Genomic DNA, 21,912 nt, shown 5'->3' with positions numbered 1-21,912 from the left:
TGTTATTTTGCCTACAATTCCACTGGACATGCTTAGCATTTAAGTCCCCTATTACGAAAAATTTCGATCGATATCTTGTAAGTTTTTGCAAATCGCCTTTAAAGAAATTTAATTGTTCGCCGGTGCATTGGAATGGCAAATATGCTCCAGCGATGAAATAAATTCCATGAATGGTTTCAACTTCGATTCCCAAGCTTTCAATAACTTTAGTATTGAAAGAAGGTAAAATTCGATGTTTAATTTGCCGTTGGACAAAAATGGCAACTCCACCACCAATTCCAGTAAACCTGTCAAATCGATGAACCACATAATGTGGATTACTTTTCAATTTTACATTTGGTTTAAGAAAAGTTTCTGTCACAATGGCAATATGAATTTTGTGAACTTTGAGAAAATTATAAAATTCATCTTCACTCGATTTCAAAGATCGAGCATTCCAATTTAAAATATTCAAATAATTATTTAACATCACTGTTAAATTTTAAATTCATTATAATATTATTTGCAAATTTCCATCCGATTTGAAATGCTTCAAAAAGTGATGAAGTCGAATTCATTTGGATGATCATTTGAAAAAGTTGATCTTATAGGTAGATCATTTTATTTTCAGTTATATCGCCTAAATCGACTTCATTTAAAGAAGCGAATGGCATTGAAGGAATATTTGTAGGTAGACTGCCATTAGAAGAAGATGATTTGGTCGGTCTACCTATTAATAAATTGTTTTCGTTAGAAGAAGAACTGCAAGGCGGTCCTGTGTTTTGATTATTTACATTAGAAGAAATAGGAGATAGATTTCTACCTAATATACCAGCATAACTGACATTAGAAGAAGATGATGACGAGGTCGATCTACCTGTCAATAAATTGTTTTCGTTAGAAGACGAATTGGCAGGTGCCTTAGAAGAATTTTCAGGTATGTTCTGTAAATTTAAGGTCGTTGATTTGACTTGTTGTCTAAGCGAACGAGCGTTTAAAATTTTTTCCCTGACAGGACATTTCAAATAATTGGATTTATGATTTCCATTGCAATTTGAACATGAAAATTTATCAGTGGTTTCATTCATTGGACAAACGTCTTTCGAATGCGATTTACCACAATTCAAACACCGTATATCCATATGACAATTTTTGGTTCCATGACCGAAGCCTTGGCAACGACGACATTGCGTTAAGTTTGCAATACGATTATGCCGTTTATAATGTTCCCAATGAATTTTAATGTGGGAAATGAAACGTACTTTTTCTAAAGTTTTCAAATTGTTTACATCACTTCGATTGAAGTGTATTAGGTAAAGTTCATGGGAAATTCCAGAGCGTGGTTTAGAAGTACCATTCGCTCTTTTTTTCATAAGTATTACTTGGGAAGGGGCAAAACCAAGCAATTCTTTTATTTCATTTTTAATTTCATCAATACTTTGATCATTTGATAAGCTTTTCAAGACAGCCTTGAAGGGTCTGTCTGATTTTATATCATATGAATAAAATTTATGAAGTTTTTCGGACAAATATCGAATAAGACGTTCGTAATCTTCCAATCCATCCACCAAGACTCGACATTCTCCTCTTCGTCCGATTTGAAATGAGACTTTTACTTCCGGGAGAAAAGTAGAAAGCTCAGTACGGAATGCTTTGAAGTCGGAAATCATCACCGTCACTGGTGGCATAGATTGATGTTTCTTCCCAGAACGACAAGCGTCCATTTTGGGAATTTTTGAAGAATTTTCTTCTATGTCGCTACAATCGGATTCAGGAAGAATCTCGTAAATATTGTTAGACGGCATAGGATCAACGGAAGGGAAATCCGTCCGTTGTCTTTTATTTTTACATTCAGATTCTATAAGATCGTGAATGTTATTAGAAAAATGTTGAATAACGGATTGTGATTTATTCCGTATTGAATTATTTTTAGCCTTAGGCTTGTTACCTTTGCGGTTGGACGCAGGCATTTTTGAAATTAATGAAATTTTAAATTAAATTAACTAGGCTAAATTAGTCTTCGATTAGACTCCTAGCTAGCCTTAAAAAAGGCTGATTAATTTCTTAGTCACTCTAATATCACTCTTTGTATCACTTAGTCACTCTAATATCACTCTTTGTATCACTTAGTTAGTGATTCAGGTAGCCTTGAAAAAGACTGAAGCCTTGAATCAATGAAACTCTAGGTAGCCAGAAAAAAAATTCCAGGAGCCAAGAGCTATACGCGTGCGGTGCGAACGACTGTTCAACACCGACTGTAAACATTCATCGATGTTTTACTCCATTTCCTGTCAATGTAAGATTCGCCCTTCTTTGTAAAATAGGTGATCTGTTGTCTGTGGCAGTATAACAGTAGGCGTAGAAATTTGATCGATTGCTTCAATTGAGCATGATGGAAGCTTAAACATTTTGTGCAACAGAAAACATTATCTTCTCACTGTTTGAATTCCAAAATTTCCCACACACACACACACTGAAACTGGGATAATTTCGCTAACATAAAACCTATGCTCCAATTGCCTACACAATATGGAGCGCAACTGCCGGCTATCACTTCATTATACTGCAATCAAACAATCATTCGGTAATTAAACTGCAAGCGTGGGAAAACTCATTCGAACGACTCGCGCTATTCCGATTTTAATAAATTACCAATTATTAATATGATTGGCTAATTGGCGACTGTTTTCCGGTGATTTCGATGCATAAGTGGCTCTTAGAAAAGTAAATAACGATCCGACAATTTCAAAACGGCTTTGAACCAATTAACCGGTTATTAGTTCGGTGTGTCGTTTCGGAACTGCGATTTCCGGTCGGGGAGGATGATTCTGGAGGCCACTTAATTTTTCGATGACACCACCATCTAGATCGATTTATTTTTCTTCGTCCGTTCACTTCCGATGTAGTAGTCGGCGAACCGAATAATTTCTCGAAGCCTGGAATGCAGCATAAATAACCGCAGTTCAAGAGCCCAAATCACGTACTTGCTTTCTTTCTGTTTTTTTTTGCGTGACCCAATAATTTTGAATGGCATAAGCAAGCAAGAGCAACCAAGAGAGCAGTGTTTGTCGTCTTCGACAAGTTCAGAACCGTGACCATGTGGTCGGGTTCGGGTCTTGTTTACTTCCAATAAATTTCCATTTGATGATTAAGCTTGATGGAACTGTGGGATATGACGGAATGACAGTGTTTATCGCGCAGAATCGCGTAAGATTTATGACTTTGCTGCGGTGCCGAAGGATGCCGGTTATTTTAAACATCATTTCTTTGAGACATCCCGAAACATGACTAGATTCGATGGCCATTAAGCGTAAAGTCATCTAATTAAGCATTCATCAAAAGCCTTCTTCCTTCGTTAATTCGCCATGGACCAAAAATAAATATATAAAAAAAAGTTGCCTCCGTCATCTTCGGGCGGTTATTAATCGTCGTTGGCCCGTCATGATCTTAACACACATGCTAACAAAGATGTGACTTTGTGAGGAGCATATCGTGTGCCGTTTAATTCAGCGCCTGCAGCACGGCAGAGAACTAACTGTTCGTTCAATCTGTACCAATTTTCCGTGCTCTATTATAGCTGCAGCTGAATTGAACTGGGCCACATGCCACTCGGGAACGAAAGCATGATTTTGAAAGCCCCGTTAAATAACCAACTTCGAGGGTCTCGGGAGGTAACCGGAGACTTGCCCGAGTGTGTCCGTCGGGGCGACCATTCGGGGCTTGGCACTATTAGGAAGAGAAGAAACGAAATTGCTCTCATTTGGGCGCTTTAGGTGCGCCTAAACTGCACCGGTAAGCTTGTAATTTTTTTTTTCTTTCTTCTGCCTGGCACGTCGTTTCGTCGTCGTCGTCGTTCCTTTCGATTCGTGCCAGTGCAGGACTGCATTTAACAAGTACCCAGCAGGATCAGGAGAAACGGGGTGGGGGGTTCGTGGCGAAAAACGGGTCTCCATGTTGGGTACGCTAAATGCGCATTTAGCGGAGGCTTATCGCTTCCATGCAGCACCGACCAGCGAAAAGGCCAATCCCGAAGATAAGTCTATAAACAACCGCCGCGATTCAATGGTGGGCGGTGACGGGTTGAGGGGTAGGACAACACTAAAAGTGGATCTATTTTCGCCTCTAATCAGTTGTCACCGCTCATGGGAAATGCATTCAAACTGGGACAACCAGAAGCTGCGGCAATGGGGCACATTCCTGTGTAGCGTACTTTTTTTTTGTTCTGTTTCGTTATACCGGATTGACTCCGTTAGGATTTACCTCGCACCGACTAGCGTCAGCGGAATCGTGGAACATTAGTGCTGACTGGTTGCTGCCGAATGGATCAAACACAAAACTTAGGGATAGAGAGTTAAAATAGCATAAAGATTTAACGACCATTTTCCATTAGGAAAACTCAATCCGGACTCAGACGACTCGATTGGTTAACCGCCCCCCCCCCACCCCTAAGAGGCCAACAGTGAAAAACCGGGAGCCTGGCAGAACACATCGCATAACTAGATGATGAAGAGAGATGGTCGCCTTGATAAAAGGAGTAACTTGTCAACCGGCAGCAACAACAGCAGCAGCCAAAGAAGCAGTGCTTGTTAATATTTATAAGTAGATTCTCGTGTGCCGCAGTCATATCGGCGCAATGGGCGGGCGAGAAATGTTTCGGTTTTCCCTTTTTAATGGCGTCACGTGACGGGAGGCTGTCGCATGCGGATTTTTTTTTTTGTTTGTTTTGTTCAGTCTTCTATCGTCACTTATTTTTACGAGGCAACCACCTCCGACAAAGTTTGAAGGAATGCAAGGATGATTTCTATGCAACTACTTTGTTGCATCGAAGAAGGCTATGGAATACAGCGGAGATCGCTTTTCAGCGTTGATTTAATTTATTGATTGTTCACAGGAAATGGAGATTGTTATTCGTCCATTACTCGGTTACACGAATGTAATAAATTATGGTTATATTGTGTTGAGGTATTTGAACTCTGAGCTGCCGCAACCAGATAAAAAAACGGTGACCTCATATTTAAACAAATTTTCGCTGAAAAAATTACCTGTCCATGTCATTATTTTAGTTACTGCACGGAGAACCCTCCGATCATAAAATTACGACATCGCAGTTTTTGATTTTTGCGATAGTTGATTTAACTAATTCCTTTTTGATTCAACCAATACGGTTTTTGATTTGCATATATTCAAGTGAATGAAAAATGTGTTGTTTTGAATGCTGTCAAATGCCGGAGACAGCTGAAAGCAAAACAATAATCGAAATGGAAAATCAACATTTTTTTTTAGTTGAAATCTGTTCGTGTCGCTTTAAAATGTCAATGAAAACAACATCTATGGTAGTTAAAGCGTTTGGGAGATTTGTGTTCATTCGATTTGAAGAAATTTATGATTCCATAACAAGTGTTTATCGAACAGCGGTGTTGTGAAAAAGTTTACCTTGTTTAAGATGAAAATAAGTTGATGACAAATTGGAAAACGTTTACTGATTTGGTGTTACAAAAATCAAACCATTCACACACATTTGTACTCCTGTACAGAGATATTGAAATTAAAAAGATTGTAATATTGAAATGTCCTCCATCAAATGTATATGCGTTCATCTATATTTAATCGTTTTCGTTAAATCCACGTTAATGAATGATCATCTCGTAATCTGTCAGGTATGTGCAAACATTTTATGCTTCAAGCGATTGATTAAATGTTGAAAGAAAAATGTTCATCTTCTTTCATGATTTATTAAAAACAGTTGCTTTTGCCCAAAAAGTGAAAACAGATTCCAATGCGTAGAAGCTCTACGCGTAGAATTAGACACAAGCGCACATTAACATATAGTTGATAATAGTTAAGAATACATTTTTGAATAACCTGGGTTGGAAAAGCAAGATTTAAAAATAATCCAACCTAGATCACTGCCAAAGATCACTTGTGATTTTTCCCAATAAAGACCACTACTGATCTGATATATTTATTGAGCACAAAGTAAACAACACGTTGTGTAGGTTACGTCACTTACACCATCATATCTTCGGAACCGGAAGTGACAGCCATTTGATCTTCAAACTTGATTCACAATTATTCAAGAGTAAGCTTGTTGAAATCGGTTCAATTATCTCCGAGAAAGTTAAGCGGAAAAAATGTTAGAGGTACACGTAAAAACACAGACAATTATCGAGGGCAAAATTTTAAATAATCATATACACTAATATAAAAAAAACGGAAGACATAAAATTATTGTTTTTAGTTTAATTTAAACCGGTGTATGAAATGTTGCACTAAAAACCGTCCAGTTTTTGACAATCGCATTGCACCAGTGCTATACTTTTTCTGTACCGATACCACTGATCTACCATCAGTGTAGCTATGGGCAACGAAATTTATTGTAAACAAGAGTTCACCACTGTTCATGTTTTCAATTTCGTTCGTTTATTCATGCTTTTGTCCAACACTGCATCCATGTAATGCAATTTAGAAACAAAATCACCATTACTTCCTATTGCAGTGTAAATATTACTAATAGCACTGTAGTGATACATTAGTTGATAATAAAAGTTAGCTGTTGAAAATGGATACTTACACTGTGGTGATATTTTCCATCCATATTCCAAATTATTGCTACATTCTTTTTAAATTTCCAGAATGTGAGGTGTTTTACTATTGATGTGAGGTGTATTACTATTGCATCGAGCCACCTGTGCTAAATACTTTTTTTAGTGCAAATGAGTACAGCATAAATGTATGTGAAAAACACTTGATTCGTCAATCGGTATTCAATTGAAATTTATAGAGAACAATGTGACATTCATAAGAAATTCATACAGGATCTAGAGGTAACGATAATCACTTAAATATTATTACTGCATCTCGGCAAATTTGTTAACTGTCAATTATTGCCGAGCTTGTCAGCAGCAATTCTGCTATAAGCTCGGCAAAGGCGATGAGGATTGTATCATGGATTGCCGAGTCATTAGTAATTGACCATACAAAGGATTTTTCTTTGTTATAATATGAAATGAATATCTCAAAAGCTAAAGTTGGGAAGAGCGAGTGTTTTATTTACGTTAATTTTAATCGAGCATACAATAAACAAAATTACACCCCTGAAGAAAACATCACGGCTAAAGACAGTTTTTTCTAGTACTTCTAAACGCCTCTACCTGGAAATAAGCAGCTATTTGTGGGTACATATGAAAAAAATGTAGATTTTATTTCACTTAGCTTTTCACAAAATATAAAAATCTTTTTCCTTCGTCCAATTTATATGTTTTCCGTTTCCAAACTTCACGAGCAATAGCGATGAAATTAACGAATGGAATGCAGTATTTGAGAAATATGTTACTATTCAATAAAGGGAGAAACTAACATTGCCAGCAAATGGAGAAAAACATCGAAGAATGTTCCGACTTTGGTTCCAATTCCTATTTAGAAATTATCGTATATTCTCAGATCATGTTTTGATTAGTCAATGACCTTTTGATTTTCTTCAAAAGATGTGCAATTTTTTCACTTTTCTTCAATATCCACTAAATAAATCAACATAAAAAGAGTTTCTATGATCCCTGTGAGAATTCATAAGTTTCGCTCTCGTGCATTTTTCGTGAATTTGGTCACGGAGGGCGAAACTTACGTAGCCAAATGGAATGATAATTTCGCCCTTTTTAGTTCTTTGTATTACTAAGATAATGATTTTTGTAGAATCCGAACCTTTAGGCGAAATTGCGTCATTTCAAAGCTTTTATTCGTAGGAGAGAGAAACGCGATTTGTAAGATTCGCCCTTTTATTTAAAAACAGCTGACATTGAAAATCCGTGAAACGCAATTTAATCTGTGCACCTGGCATCTCTGATTTACTTATTTCGCGTTGCCAACTGGCGAAACGAAAACGATAAAAATAAAAGTAAAACGATAAAATACTTATGGGGGACAGAGATGCCAGGTTTGCAAATTTGTTTTTGATTCTGCTGATATTTTTTAAAAGCAGCATTTAATTCTGTTGATTTTTTAAATTTTTTTCGGTGTTTATCAGACTTTTCAAACAAATTGAGTCCCTCAGATTGACTCAGGCCGTTTCTAGCACGCTAAATCCAAGTATTTGATGAGCTGCAAAAATTAAAAGGTTAATTTACTAATATAAACTGGCATCGCAGTTGGTGGACAGCGATGTCAGATCTACGGAAATCTCCGTAGATCTACGTATTCGGAGATTTCCTACGGATATACGGATTCGTAGTTAAAATCTATGGAAATTTAAATTTTTCTACGAGTATTTACGGAATTTTGATATTTTATTCGGAAAACTTCGGAAACTGTTTGACTGACGCACAAAAAAGGTTGTTCCCTACTTTGCATCGTTGGAGTTGAAAAAACTATATTTGCTATGGTTTGCTGGGCATCTTATCGTTTTTGTAAACAGAAAGGATTTTTATGTGTGGAAATTGTACAATAAAATGAACGAAACCCTGGAAAATCACAAGTGGTATTTATTTATTATGTATTGTTCATTTGAAGCTGCCGGAAAACGGTGATTTTGATTCTTTTGTTTCAGATAATTTGTGATGTTCGGTTAAAATATAGAATTTCTCCCTGTATTTAAAAAAATATTGCTGCAAAAGTATCACTAAACTACTAAAGAAAAATGTAAAAAATGAAGGTTGAAGATTAAAAAATAAAAATACGAAACATGGACTAAAATCATCGCAAAAAGCTGTGAGGTTGTACTCCTAACAACTAATGAATACTATTTCAAGTAGAGTAGTGTGATAGGTGCTACTAACGAGTAACTCCAAGATTTTTTTTCTTCGTTTGTTTTGGTGTATTTGTTGAATCCTTTTTGTTGATTCGTAGGAAGCTGACATTGTTTAAAATGAATCAAGTTTGGCGATCGTCAATTTACACGTATGAAATGATTCCTAGAAAATGACACATGAATATGATCATTCTCGTTTCACTTCATAGAGAACATCTAGATTTCCAAATCAATGTCAAGTCCGCTTTATGCATTCGTATACTAACTACTGTTTACAGTTAATCGCATTAGCTCCTTAGTCTTCATGAATCCTACTACAATCATGAAGTCATCGTACATAATGGTTTCATGCATTCATATATTATTATTTCGCTGTCTCACATATATTTTCAAGTTCACTCATGATGCGTAGTTGGAACCCCTGCGTAATTTTCGCAACATTATTCATTGCGCCGTATTTTCGAAATGTGGTTTAGGCTCATAGCTATTTATTTCGTTCCGTGATGGCAATTTTATTTCATTTATGTTGTGAAAGAGATGAGAACTTGCCTGTTCTTTTGCTTCTTTGTAACATTAAGCTTAAAAACTGTAACCAACTGCCAATGATGGGTTGGAAGACAACAGATTTCGTTTTACTGTTAAAACTACTAATACTTTTTATCCTATAGCTCTTTAAAGTAGCATCTTCTTTCGATTACTTATACACTGCACAAATTAAATGATGCTGTTCCCATCATGTAATGCGAATGAATAAAACAATAATATTGCGTGAATTAAAACAATCATACAATACACAATTATTAATTATTAGAATCACAATGCAGCTGCTGATATGAACAAAAACTATTTTTCAATTAATCATTATCACCAGCATCTTTGAAATGCAAAAATAGTTATTTAAACCAATTCCGTTCCTATTTCATTGATGCTGTCTTTCAGAGCGATGATGATAATTAAATAGCGTAAAATTTATTTATTTCAACTACAAAACCACATTACTTAGAGATCAGATCAGTTGTGATTTCGTAACGATGATTTATTCCTTGGTTAAAATCACTTGTGATGAAATCAGTGACCGGTGGTTTTCCCAGCCCTGTTTATTACTAATGATTATACATGTCAATATAAAATACTGAAATATTGGAACAACGATATTTATTCCATGAATTTCAAAATGCCGAAATTTTTTCAAATAGATCATGACGTACATTAGACGTACATCAATAATATTGTTCGATTTGATTCAACTAATTGCAAGGCCTAAAACAACTAAAACCAATTTTGTTTTCAACTAACAGAATTTTGTTTCAATAACAACGCCAGTTATTTCAACTAAAATATTTGTTGAAATTGAAAGGTATGTGTCCTCACTAATTGACAGCATTTTTTTCAACCAATTAAATTAGTTATTTCAACCATTGTTTCTGCTAATCGAAAAACAAAAATGACAGTTTAGTTAAAACAACAATCGATTAGTTGTACCAAATTTTAAAAAATCGAATTCAGAAAATCAACTAATTTTCTCGTTGAAATGGGATCGCGGGTGGTTCCGTGTAGCTTTTTTTCAGCATTAGAGACATCGTCCGTGTGTTGCTACTTCGTTATTGATCAGGATGAATTGTGTTTGCAATTTTTTTTTCTCTGAAACATCATGCTTAGGAATAACATACTGTTTCAGATTGTGTGAACTGCATTTACCTCTATCTACATGCTGATACGTACGGATCCCAATTTACATGGGAAAAAAAGTACAAAATTCAGGCGTTATGTGTGATTTTTGCAACGATGGTCACTTTTGCAATATAAATTCAGTGAAAAGCACGACGAACTTCTTTTAAAATGAAAATATTATGTTTTCTGTTTTTGAAAAACGACGACGCAAGAGATGACGTGTTTACTTGCGTTCATTACTTCAGTTTTGATTTTATGTTCCAGAATTTAAACACTTAAACGAACTGCATGAGAAAACACGAGTGAATCAAGCCTCTTAAACAGAAACTCTATTTCGAATTCTTGCAAAAAAATCGTCTTATTCATAATATTTAGGTGCATCAATATAGCTTGTGTTGTTATATCTATGAAACAAATTAATCAAAGTCGTCAAAGAAAATATTTTTCTGATTTTCGTTAGATGGTGTTCCAAATTCACAATCGAATTAAACGCTAGCTCTCGGAATATTATTCTAGCAACAACGATCACATCAAATATGTAAGAATACATTCGAACAAAATGTAACATTGATGTTTGTCAAATGAAAAAAGTGTAACCGTGCTTAGTCTATTATGATGTCAATTTTCGGTACATTATCTTTATTTTTATGTTATGTTGGTAAAACAACACGATTTTTAAACAACATGCTTCAGAATCAAGTAAACATTTTCAGTAGGTCTTCCTTTTCAATGTTATTGCTTTACCATTAATCTATTAATCTATCATATCACATGACGCAGAGGGTTCAAAGTGATATCCGGGTAGAAAATTAGAGTTACGAGCTTTGAAAGAAATGCATTCTTCAAGTAACGCATTTTCGAACCATGATTAATTTTCATGGGAGAAGAGTTATTGCTCATGATTTCATGATAAGACAAAATGATTGGTTTCATGATTTTCTAAACATAACAGCAGTAACGGATTTCTTTCCGTGTACGATATTTAGCACAGTTCGGAACATTGATCTCGAACGATTTTCGCACAGCGCACGTGCACAGTGCACGAAGCATTTTTGGATTTTCACTAAACTGAGGATTTCTACCTTCGATTTGCAAAGAAGTAATCTTACTAGTTCTATAGATAACATTTAGAGCTATTAGAACGGCTGATTTTATATAATGTTGTCCACTTTTCGTTTCTCGATTTCTTTCTCTCCAATGCAAACGACCAGCAGCTGATGCAATCGTTCTTGCTTGAATTGAAACTAGCTTGGCGAACAAACCGACACATCCGCTTGCAGTGCTAGTGGATTAATAAGTCCCGAGACTAACAATGGAAACAACATTTTTTTTGCAATTTTTTTTTATTCATCAACATAATCACCTTTTAGGGTGATACAATGGTTCCAACGTTTTTCCAATTTTTCAATACCATGTTTATAAAAAAATTTATCTTTCGCTTCAAAATAAGCTTCAGTTTCAGCGATGACCTCCTCATTTGAGCCAAATCTTTTTCCCTGGAGCATTTTTTTTAAGATCAGCAAAGAGCCAGTAGTCACTGGGGGCTAAATCTGGCGAGTATGGGGGTGGGGAGGCAGATCAAAGCCCAATTCGTTCAATTTCGCAATTGTTTTCATCGACTTGTGGCAGGGTGCATTTTGTTCCATCGAAAGCAATCGCGGCACCCACTTGGAAAAAACCTTTTTCATGCTCAATTTTTCATGAAGGATAGTAAATACACTTCCATATTATATCTGTGTCATCTCAGCAATCTCACGGAGCTTCACTTTACGATCTATCATTATAATTTTTGTCACTTCACTCACATTTTCCGTTGTAACGGCTTCCACAGGTCTACCCGAGCGTTCCGCGTCATTTGTGTCGGTACGACCACGTTTAAACTCGGCGAACCACCGACAAATCGTTGCTTTTGATGGTCAAGAGTCCGGATAACATTTTTCAATCCATTGTTTCGCTTGCACGGTGTTTCTGCCATTATCTGGTTTACATATGGCATATTCGAGCGATTATGTTGCCAAAAACGAACCGTGCTAAAATCGGTCCGAGGCAAAATATCATGTTATACACAGTCTTTTGGGTACTTGGAAATAAATGTATGTAACAGTATAAAAAATCGTGTTTTATGTTGCTCCCAAGCATTTCTTTGCCAGGCAGCGCTCAAAACTTCTACTGCTGGAATAGGGGAAAAAGTCACTTACACAAAAATTTCGATATCTCCGTTAAAAATGGACGGATCTTACCAATCTATAGCTTGTTGGATAGCTATTACCGTGCGAAATCTAAGTCTGGAAACATATTCTGTTTTCAAGGTCAAATGTGACAGATACTGTCAAAAAAATTTTGACATAAAACTTCGTATAACTCAAAAAGTAAGCATCCGATCTCAAAACCATTCAATAGCGTTCTGGGTGACGGGGAGACCTTTCATTTGCGACTAGTTTGATCAAAATCGGTTCAGCCATCTCTGAGATCTCGACCTCTTTGTTGACAACACACACACACGGACATTTGTTCAGTTCGTCGAGCTGAATCGATTGGTATATGACATTCGGCCCTCCGGGCCTCGGAAAATTTTTCAAAAGTGTGAGCGAATTCTATACCTATTTTTTATATTTATGAAAAAAGGAAAAAAAAGGTAAAAAGAATAATCGAAACTTGAATGAAACGTAGAAAGCATATTTTGGAATAAACTAACATAACCTTTTCAATTTGTAAATAGTTGTGAGTTTGGAAGAATTTTTCCTTTATTTTTGCATCTTTGCTCTCTAGTTCCGTAACCGCAAGTCGGATCCGGACATATCTCGACAGCAGCTCATAGGACCATCCTTTTTTTTTATTTGAGCCTCAATTTGTGAAAATGAAGTTAGTTACGTTTCTGAGTTTCCAGAACCGTACTCTGCACTCAAATAAAAAGTCACGTTCAATTTATTTGAAAAATTACGTAAAAAGGTTTTAAATGTCGAATTGGATATTTTAATGTGACGTAAATGTATCCACCACAAATTTAGGAATCCCGTATGAAACTGTAAGACTTTTCCTTTGAAAATCGATTTGACCATCTTGAAGGAAAGTGAGTGAGATCCTTTTTGCAGGTTTTGATAACAATTTCTAATTCTTCCGAAACCGGAGTCAGATGACCGGAATAGTCGAGGTTCGTTCGTTTGCCAGCAACAAATATGACCTCCAAATTGGAATAGTTTTGAACCTAGTTAAACATAGACTTACTATCTCATGGTCTATTTCGATTAAACCAATTAAATGAAATTTAACAAACGAAGCGAACCTGCGTTTCTGTTACTTCTGCATATGTAAGTCAAGCTAAACAGCAAAATCAGTAGTGTAAAACATGTAGTGGGATTATTATTATTATTATTATCCATATATAAAATAATAGCGATAGGCTATAGTACATAAGGAAAATCCTTCGGGAAAGTAGAGAAAAACTAGAAAATTTATTCGTTTAGAATTGGAAATTTTCCATTCAATGCATGCTAGATCTCCGATGATTGTTTGGCGTGTTTGAAGTTGTGAAATGCTAGCTGACTGTAGAGCAAAATATGAATACTAGAATAAGGTCTGAGGACAGAGGGCCACGTGTTGAGTTTTAAATCGACCACGTGGCTGGCTCAATTCCCTTTGCGCATCGTATATCTCTTGTACTCTCTCGTATATGAGCAAACTGTACCGGGTTGCCAGCATACATTTTATTATTTTGATGAGAAGTTTTATCACATTAATCTATCGTATGGGTTGGACATTACATGGATTCCAATGAACAATGAAAAAATATTCAACTTTCACAAAGATTGAATGTCTGTGTGTTTGGCAGCCTTGTCGAGTCAATTTTATTTTTCTCTCCTTTTTCAGAATGCTATCAGGAAACCAAAGCGAAAAAATGGTGGATGCATTGAAACTGACTTTGTTTCACAGAAAAATACAAGACTTTAGTTTTATCGCGATAACATAGGGCAACGGCTCCCTATTTCATCTGAGCTCCTATTTCCATCTCATCCCTTCACCTCATTACTTTGAAAATGAATAATATTCTAAAACCTACCTGAACCAAACTGTGAAATGTTTTAAAATGATTATGAAAGCTGTTGTCACACTTTCCTATTGAAAGAAATGGTTTTAAGTTCTTCGTGTATCGTTTTTTTCATTTAAAATAAACTCATTTTTCAATTTAGGACACATTTTCGTCTCAAGATTTACAGTTCGTCATGTTTCTGATTATCTACTAATCGATTCGTCTCAAAACATGATCACTTTTTCGCACACTTACACTACCATTGAATGCTGGATGAATTCATAATTAGTAATGTTCACTTGCCACTTGTTTAATTAACGATTTAAAACTTCAAGAATTACCCGACAAACAATAAAAGTCTTTAAAAATATGAGATGAAAGTTTTTCACTTAGTTCACTTGATTGCGCTTTGTTTTCATCTCATTTGGTTTCGCAAAGTTGCCAAGTTATCTCATATTGTTACAAAAAATAAATTGTTTTTCTTCTTCAAATTATTACCAAAAAGTATTAATTATATTATTGATATTAATATTTAAATAAAACTGTTTTGGCTTCGAATATTACCAGAAAGAGCGTGTTAAATACTAATGAAATAACCATTGTGGCAAATCTAGTAGCCATTGGTTTCATTCCGCTATACGCCAACATAACGCTGTGAAGTGTGTGTGTGTTTCATTGGCTGTGTACAGAGATGCCAGGTATTTTCATAGAAAATATGTATTACTTTGCATAGGAAGTCTATATCTGTTCTATCTGTTTTCACTAATAAAATGATGTTAAAAGATAGTTCTTTAGATCTCCGTAAGTCATTGCCCCATTAATTAGATAATTCAACGAGTAAATTTTTTTACCAATAATAATAATGTGGAAAAATCCTGGTGGATACGGTTGTATCGTTTGAGTTGTATATCTGGCAGCGGTAAGGCAGTCGGTCACCAGAATGTCTGCAAGCCATATTTTCCAGCTGGCAGCGTTTAGTCAGCCATCTGACAGCCATGCGAATGCGGGTGAAAGTGTAATAGTGGAATATTTTGTTTTGATAGCTGTCGCCATTGCTAATTTATAGGATGAATAAAAGGTCAACGATAGGATGAATAAAAATCCATTGAGATGAAATTAGGAGCAGAGTAGTGAAAACATCATTAGTGTTTTTAGCTGTTTTATAAATATTAGTTCAATTTTCAAGAAATGTGAATCAATTTTCAACGTGGAGCAAGGCGAATGAAGCAGTAATATGAAATAGTTACAGTGATTTTAGTGGCTAAATCGGGGTTTGAAGGCGACGTCCTTACAAATGAGATGAAATAGGGAGCCCTTACCCTATATGTTTTTATGTACTAATCGCATCTAAACTAAATCATCTAGACTTTGTTACGGTAGATTGATGATACAAGCCTTCAAAGCCGAGATATTCGATGAACAAGTAGAGGTATGCATTTCCGAGCGTTCCATTTTTCTGCAGTTCTTCAGTCAGAAAAAAATACAACACGACCGCTAAACTCAATGAATCATTTTGAAAATTTCACAGAATATTCTCAACTAAATTTCAAAGACATTGTCAGGTGGGTTTCTCTATATTCTGCATCGTTTCCAAGAAAATTTAATTTGAAACGGGAAAATAACAAAAAAACCTGCCACTTTATGGTACTGTCCTCAGCCCTTAAGTTATGAAACGGCAATGTCGGCACTGGCAACCATATCCAAGATCCCTTGGACACCCCTTCAAATAAATGACAAAGCACTTTAAAGCCGTTGTTACTATTTCTGTCACAATTACTATTATTAGTATTACTCGTACAATGCGGAGTTAGAACTATTGATGTTTCCTCATCGGACAACCCTTAACGTTTTCATACCGTTGTATGGGCGGACAAACGGGCTGTCAAACACGGACAAAGATTCGCAGCCGGTAACAAATACCGCTCGGTGGTTAGTGACTCGTGGGAAAATTCATCAGATTAACCTACATTCCATCCATCGACTTGATCCAACACCAACAAACTACCCGTAGTAGACTCTAATTTAAGGTTGTTTAGTGATCTTTCACTGATTGATCGCTCTCTAGTAATAATAATAATAGTAATAATAATAACGTTTACATTCACAACATCGAAACCCGCCTACTGTGGCTACTCTCCAGTGTGTGGCATACGTGTGCCTTTAGTTGCTGCTGTTTGCGTTGGATGTTCGCTCCCGGCAGCATAAACATAACACAACGCGAGTGTTCATTCAGCGAAGATCAGTTAAAAAATTTTCACCTTCCGTGCGGTCTTTTTTTTTTCTTCATTATATTCCAGCGAGTGGCACATCCATTAATAGGACCATTTGGTACGTGATCTAGTTAAAGTGTGCCAAATCGTGCGGAGATTGGGAATGAGATTCACGCGAAATAACAGCGGAAGCACCTCGGATCCGTGCGGTATCTTCCTCGACGCCCGAGCAGTCGAAGATTGGATTGCATGCAAATTAGATGGTTGTGTTATTGGAGATTTTATTTTTTCCCCGTACGAAGAAAGATGGATTAGTAGGAATGACGCGCCGGAAACGGACGGTGGTGCTGAAGGTCCCAAGTGAGGCTTCGCGTTGGTCGGAACGTGGATGATTTTTGGATGTACGTGATTAATCGGCTGGCAGTTTGAAATAAATGATGCGAGGCAACGTGTCGATTAGGTGATTTGGAATCGTTCAAATTTGCAGAAGATTGATATTTCAATGCGTTTTTTCAATGGTTATTTGGTTTTACCGAAAGCGCATGGGAATAAAACGGGGCTGGAAGCAGATGCTCGGTTTCTCGCCTGAATTAATATACAAACCATTTGCGCCGTTCCAGTAGACAGCCTTTTTGATGTTCTCGATTATTTCTAGCAACCGGTGATTCAGCAGACTGATATGTTGATTTTTTTATGGTTAAAGCCAAAATGATCCGTTTGCCTTTTTATTAGCATATTACTCACTCGGTAGAACAGCGCAATGAACACGATATGTATACGATGGTGATTTCATTTTTGATAGGCAACATCTTGTTGAGCTTCCTTCCTAACATTCAGGATATTACAAATAAAATAACAGAATTATTTATATCTTTTTCGTTTGAGAAAACTAATTTCAAACTTGGTCTGTGGAAATCAGAACGATCAGTATCGTTTTCGCTTGATACCAAACCTAACCCAGTTGATTGATCAACTAGTGTTTGGACAACAGCTGGTCGTGTCTAGTTTTCATCGAACTATGGGAAAAGACACACCGGCGCACAGTGATACCAAGGTGGCAGAAATCCCAAAAATAAATTTATTTTTTTCCTGCACTTCTCAGATAAGTGAACGGTTACAGATTAAAGTATAAAAATTTCTGAATAAAAAAAGGCTATAACGGCTATAAAAATAGCAGCATATAAAATTTTGATTTCGATATTTTATTTTAGATTTGCATCTCATTGAAAGAAACTATCCGGATGCTGTACGGGATTCATTCTTGCCTTTCAGAAGGATCAAATTGTGGAACTCACTACGATATCAGGCACACGTTTAAGTTGAAAAATTTCGATTCTATTGGTAGTTAGATTATAGAAATCCATTCACAGATCACTGAGCTATGAGCTTTAAAAATACGAGAAAGACAAACGCGCCTTATGAATAGTCCTCTTTGATACTCGTTTATACCAAACATTTCAGAAAAGTTGAATTTTGAACTATTTGAGATTTTGCCACACAACTGAAAATTTTATCATAAAATTGTGATCATATTTCCGATGGCATGTAGCAAAAATTATGTTGATTCGTTAGATACAACAAGAGATATTCACGATCAAAAACTTATCACTCTCTCACACGGAACCACCCGCGATCCCATTTCAACCAGAATATTAGTTGATTTTCTGAATTCGATTGGTTAAAATTTGGTACAACTAATCGATTGTTGTTTTAACTAAACTGTCATTTTTGTTTTTCGATTAGCAGAAACGATGGTTGAAACAACTAATTCAACTTTTTGAAAAAAAAAAAAATGCTGTCAATTAGTGAGGACACATACCTTTCAATTTCAACAAATATTTTAGTTGAAATAACTGGTGTTGTTATTGAAACAAAGCTCTGTTTGTTGAAAAATAAATCGGTTTTATTTGTTTGTTTTGAGATCAGTAAAGAACTAAATTCTAAAAAAATACTTCTGATTCGATCGAAAATGATTGATGTAGAAAAACGTTTTTAATTAGCAAAAGTGCCCGGAGGGGCGAGTAAATTAGCGAAATTATGAAACCATTCGCTCCTGTTACTTTTATAAATTAAATTCATGTCAAAAAGCGTTTTATTGCTAATGCATGAACATCATCATCGGTATCAAACAGCTGGAAGTAAAACAGTCTACTGGAAGTAAATAATGATCGAATTTGAAGCATAAAATTTTTGCGCATACCTGAAAGATTACGAGATGGATCGTTCATAAACATTTTCTAATTTGTCACCAAATCTTTTTCATCGCAAACAAGGTTAACTTTATCACAACACCGCTGTTAGATAAACACTTGTTATGGAATCATAAATTTCTCAAATCGAATGGACACAATTTCACCAAACGTTTTAATCATCGATGTTGTTTTCATTGACATTTTGAAGCGACGCGAACAGATTTCAACTAAAAAAGTTGTTGATTTTGCATTGCGATTATTGTTTTGCTTTCAACTGTCTCCGGCATTTGACAGCATTCAAAACAACATATTTTTCAACTACTTGAATATATGCAAATCAAAAACCATTTTGGTTGAATCAAAAAGAAACTAGTTAAATCAACTATCGCAAAAATCAAAAACTGCGATATCGCAATTTTATGATCGAAGGGTTCTCCGTGCAGAGGGTAAATTTTGAAAAGGCACCCCATAGTAAAGAAAGTCGTATTCAAGACAAAAAAAAAACAAAAACATTTTTTTTATTGTTACTCTCCCATCTTTACTCATAAGGAAAAAAAACTTCATCAGTTATAAGTTACTACGTATCAGAAAATAAAAATAATAAGATGCGGAGAAAATTTTTCAAGATATACGGAAAAAATTCGTTTTCTCAGTGTATACATTTTCCACACAGCTTTAATCATTATTTGAAATATTTGTGAAAGCTTCTAATCACGAAATAAATAAAAATACACAAGTTAATTTATTTTAAAAAAATGTAATTTTCCGGTCCGTTGCGAACGGTGCATCATGTCACTTTTAGGTGGATCGAATATTTTTAACATATATTATCAAGATTGCAATATATTCAGAGACCTCAAATTATTAATAAAAAATTATCCAGCTGACGTTTAGCGACGTATTTATGGTTTTTGCCAAATTTGAAAAGAACATATCTCGCCTGCAGACGATCGCAGATAAGTAATTTAACCACGGTATGAAAGCTCTTTTGAAGTAGTTTAATATGTAAGTAGTCCCATCTGCACCTTTCTGTGCCTTTTGATGATAGACAAGTTGAAATTTTGTAAAGAAAACATGAAAAACGGCTCTATTTCATTAAACTGAAATGATAGCAGCATAGAATATTCGAGAAAGTTGTGTAGTTTTTCATGATAAAAAACTTTGTATATCATAAATAACTCATTTAAATTGAAATTATATATGTTTTCTTACAAAAACTGGTCTTAGGACACCCTTTTTAGAAAATACATTATATCATGAATTACACTCAAGTTACGGACTAGTACTTTCAGAAAATTTGTTTGAAATAACTTTCTGAACAATTTTGTCGAAGTAACTTAGCCCCCATGTTGGCTCTGAACTGAAATAATATTTTTATCTCACTTTTAGGGGGATTAATCACATAAATAAAATTTGCCAAAAGATGGCGTCTATCATTCTGAGCAACTTTGCTGAAGATCCTGTACCTCAAAAACTACGTTCCTATGAGTTATCAATTAAGAGCGGAAAATTGTGCTTTTGAACCACTCATTCTTAAGCTGGCATGGCATGCAAATCCCATTGGTGTTTTGAGAGCTTCAGTCTTCAGTTTTACATCGCAATGGGACGTGGGGTTGTGGCGGGAAGATTCAAGTTTACGTCGCAAAATGCCTGAAAAGATGTGTATTGTCGTGTATTTATCCGCAAGCCACCATTTGGCAGGATTTGGCCAGCTGCCACTACTCCAGGGTTTGGTTTCGTCTGCAAGCTAAAGATTCATTAAGAGGTTAACCTTATTTTGTGCAAGGGCACATAACAAATTTCACTATCTTTACGTTTCGTCTTAGACTCGTCAGTGCAGAGCAGTTCAAATTGAACCGCTAAGCAGACGTAAAGTTATTGCTATTTGCAACACACTTGCTAAAGACTGTCCCAGAAAGTATGGACGCACTTTGATTTCGCTGTAAATTATTCACAAGTGTTAGATATTCAAATTTTATTCGATATACTGATAATATTAGACTACTACAACATAATATTATTCTCAACATTTGCTACTTAGCCATTGTAGACTAGCTGGCGCACCTTCTTGCGAACGTTCCTCGTTAAATTCCGTACAGACTTCTTGGCGACAAGTTTTGACACTTGTTTCCAATCTTTTTCGAACTGTTGAATGGTTTCGGCTGCCGAGACATGTTTCCTAAGATGTGACTTCGTTAATGCCCAAAATACACAATTGGTCGAAGTTGTGGGCAATTTGGTGGATTCATGTTTTTTGGGACGAAAGTGACATTTTTGGTAGTATACCATTCTAGATCTGGCCAGAAGACAACAGAATCCTTGTGGCTTCGAATCATGGGTAGAAGTCGTTTTTGTAAACATTTCTTGATGTATATTTCGCTTTTCATTGAAGCAGTGGTGATGAAGGGTTTCGAAATCTTAACGCAGCTACAAATTGCTTGCCAGACCATAGCTTTCTCATCAAATTTTTCGACTTCAATCGATGTCTCGGATTGGTTTAACACTTGTCTTTCTCGCACCGTATAATATTGTGGTCCCCGGCAAGGATTTGTAATCGTGTTTCACCTAGGTTTCGTCGTTCATGCAGTTCAAATTTCCAGCAAGAATCGTATTGTACAGCTTTCGAACTCTCGGCCTGATCGATGCTTCTGGTTTCGGACTACGTGTTGGTTGTTTCTGCTTCTTATAGGTTCGACGATTCAAACGTTATTTAGCACGAAGAACATTTGACTTCGAAGTGCCCACTTTTTTGGCCACATCCCGAACTGAAACCTCCTTCTTTTGCTCGAACGCCTTCAGTATACGTTTATCCAACTGAGGGTTAGCAGAACCTTTTTTTCGATCCGTTTTCGGTTTATCCTTAAAGGTATTATCCTCACCGAACTTCCTGATTGCATTTCGCACGGCTTTTTCACTTACTCCTTCCATTTTTGATATCTTTCTAAGTGACAGTCCGCGTTCTGTGCAACATTTGTACACAATTTTTCGACGTTGTTCTGCTGAAAGTCCACGCATTTCGAACAAACTAATGAAAACGAATAAACAACTGCACAAGTGGTTAGAAAAGAGTGTAAACAACAGGACGCAGTCATA

General features: G+C 35.9%; 1 protein-coding gene across 3 annotated transcripts in view; it reads right to left on the bottom strand.

Annotated features, from left to right (window-relative positions):
- LOC131439612 (uncharacterized) overlaps positions 1 to 21,912 on the bottom strand; it is a 321,124-nt gene that overhangs the window by 135,809 nt on the left and 163,403 nt on the right. The window lies entirely within an intron of this gene.

This window comes from Malaya genurostris, chromosome 3 (genome assembly GCF_030247185.1).
Source record: "Malaya genurostris strain Urasoe2022 chromosome 3, Malgen_1.1, whole genome shotgun sequence".
In the NCBI taxonomy this organism is placed as follows: domain Eukaryota; kingdom Metazoa; phylum Arthropoda; class Insecta; order Diptera; family Culicidae; genus Malaya; species Malaya genurostris.
This window is presented reverse-complemented; position numbering and strand designations above follow the sequence as displayed.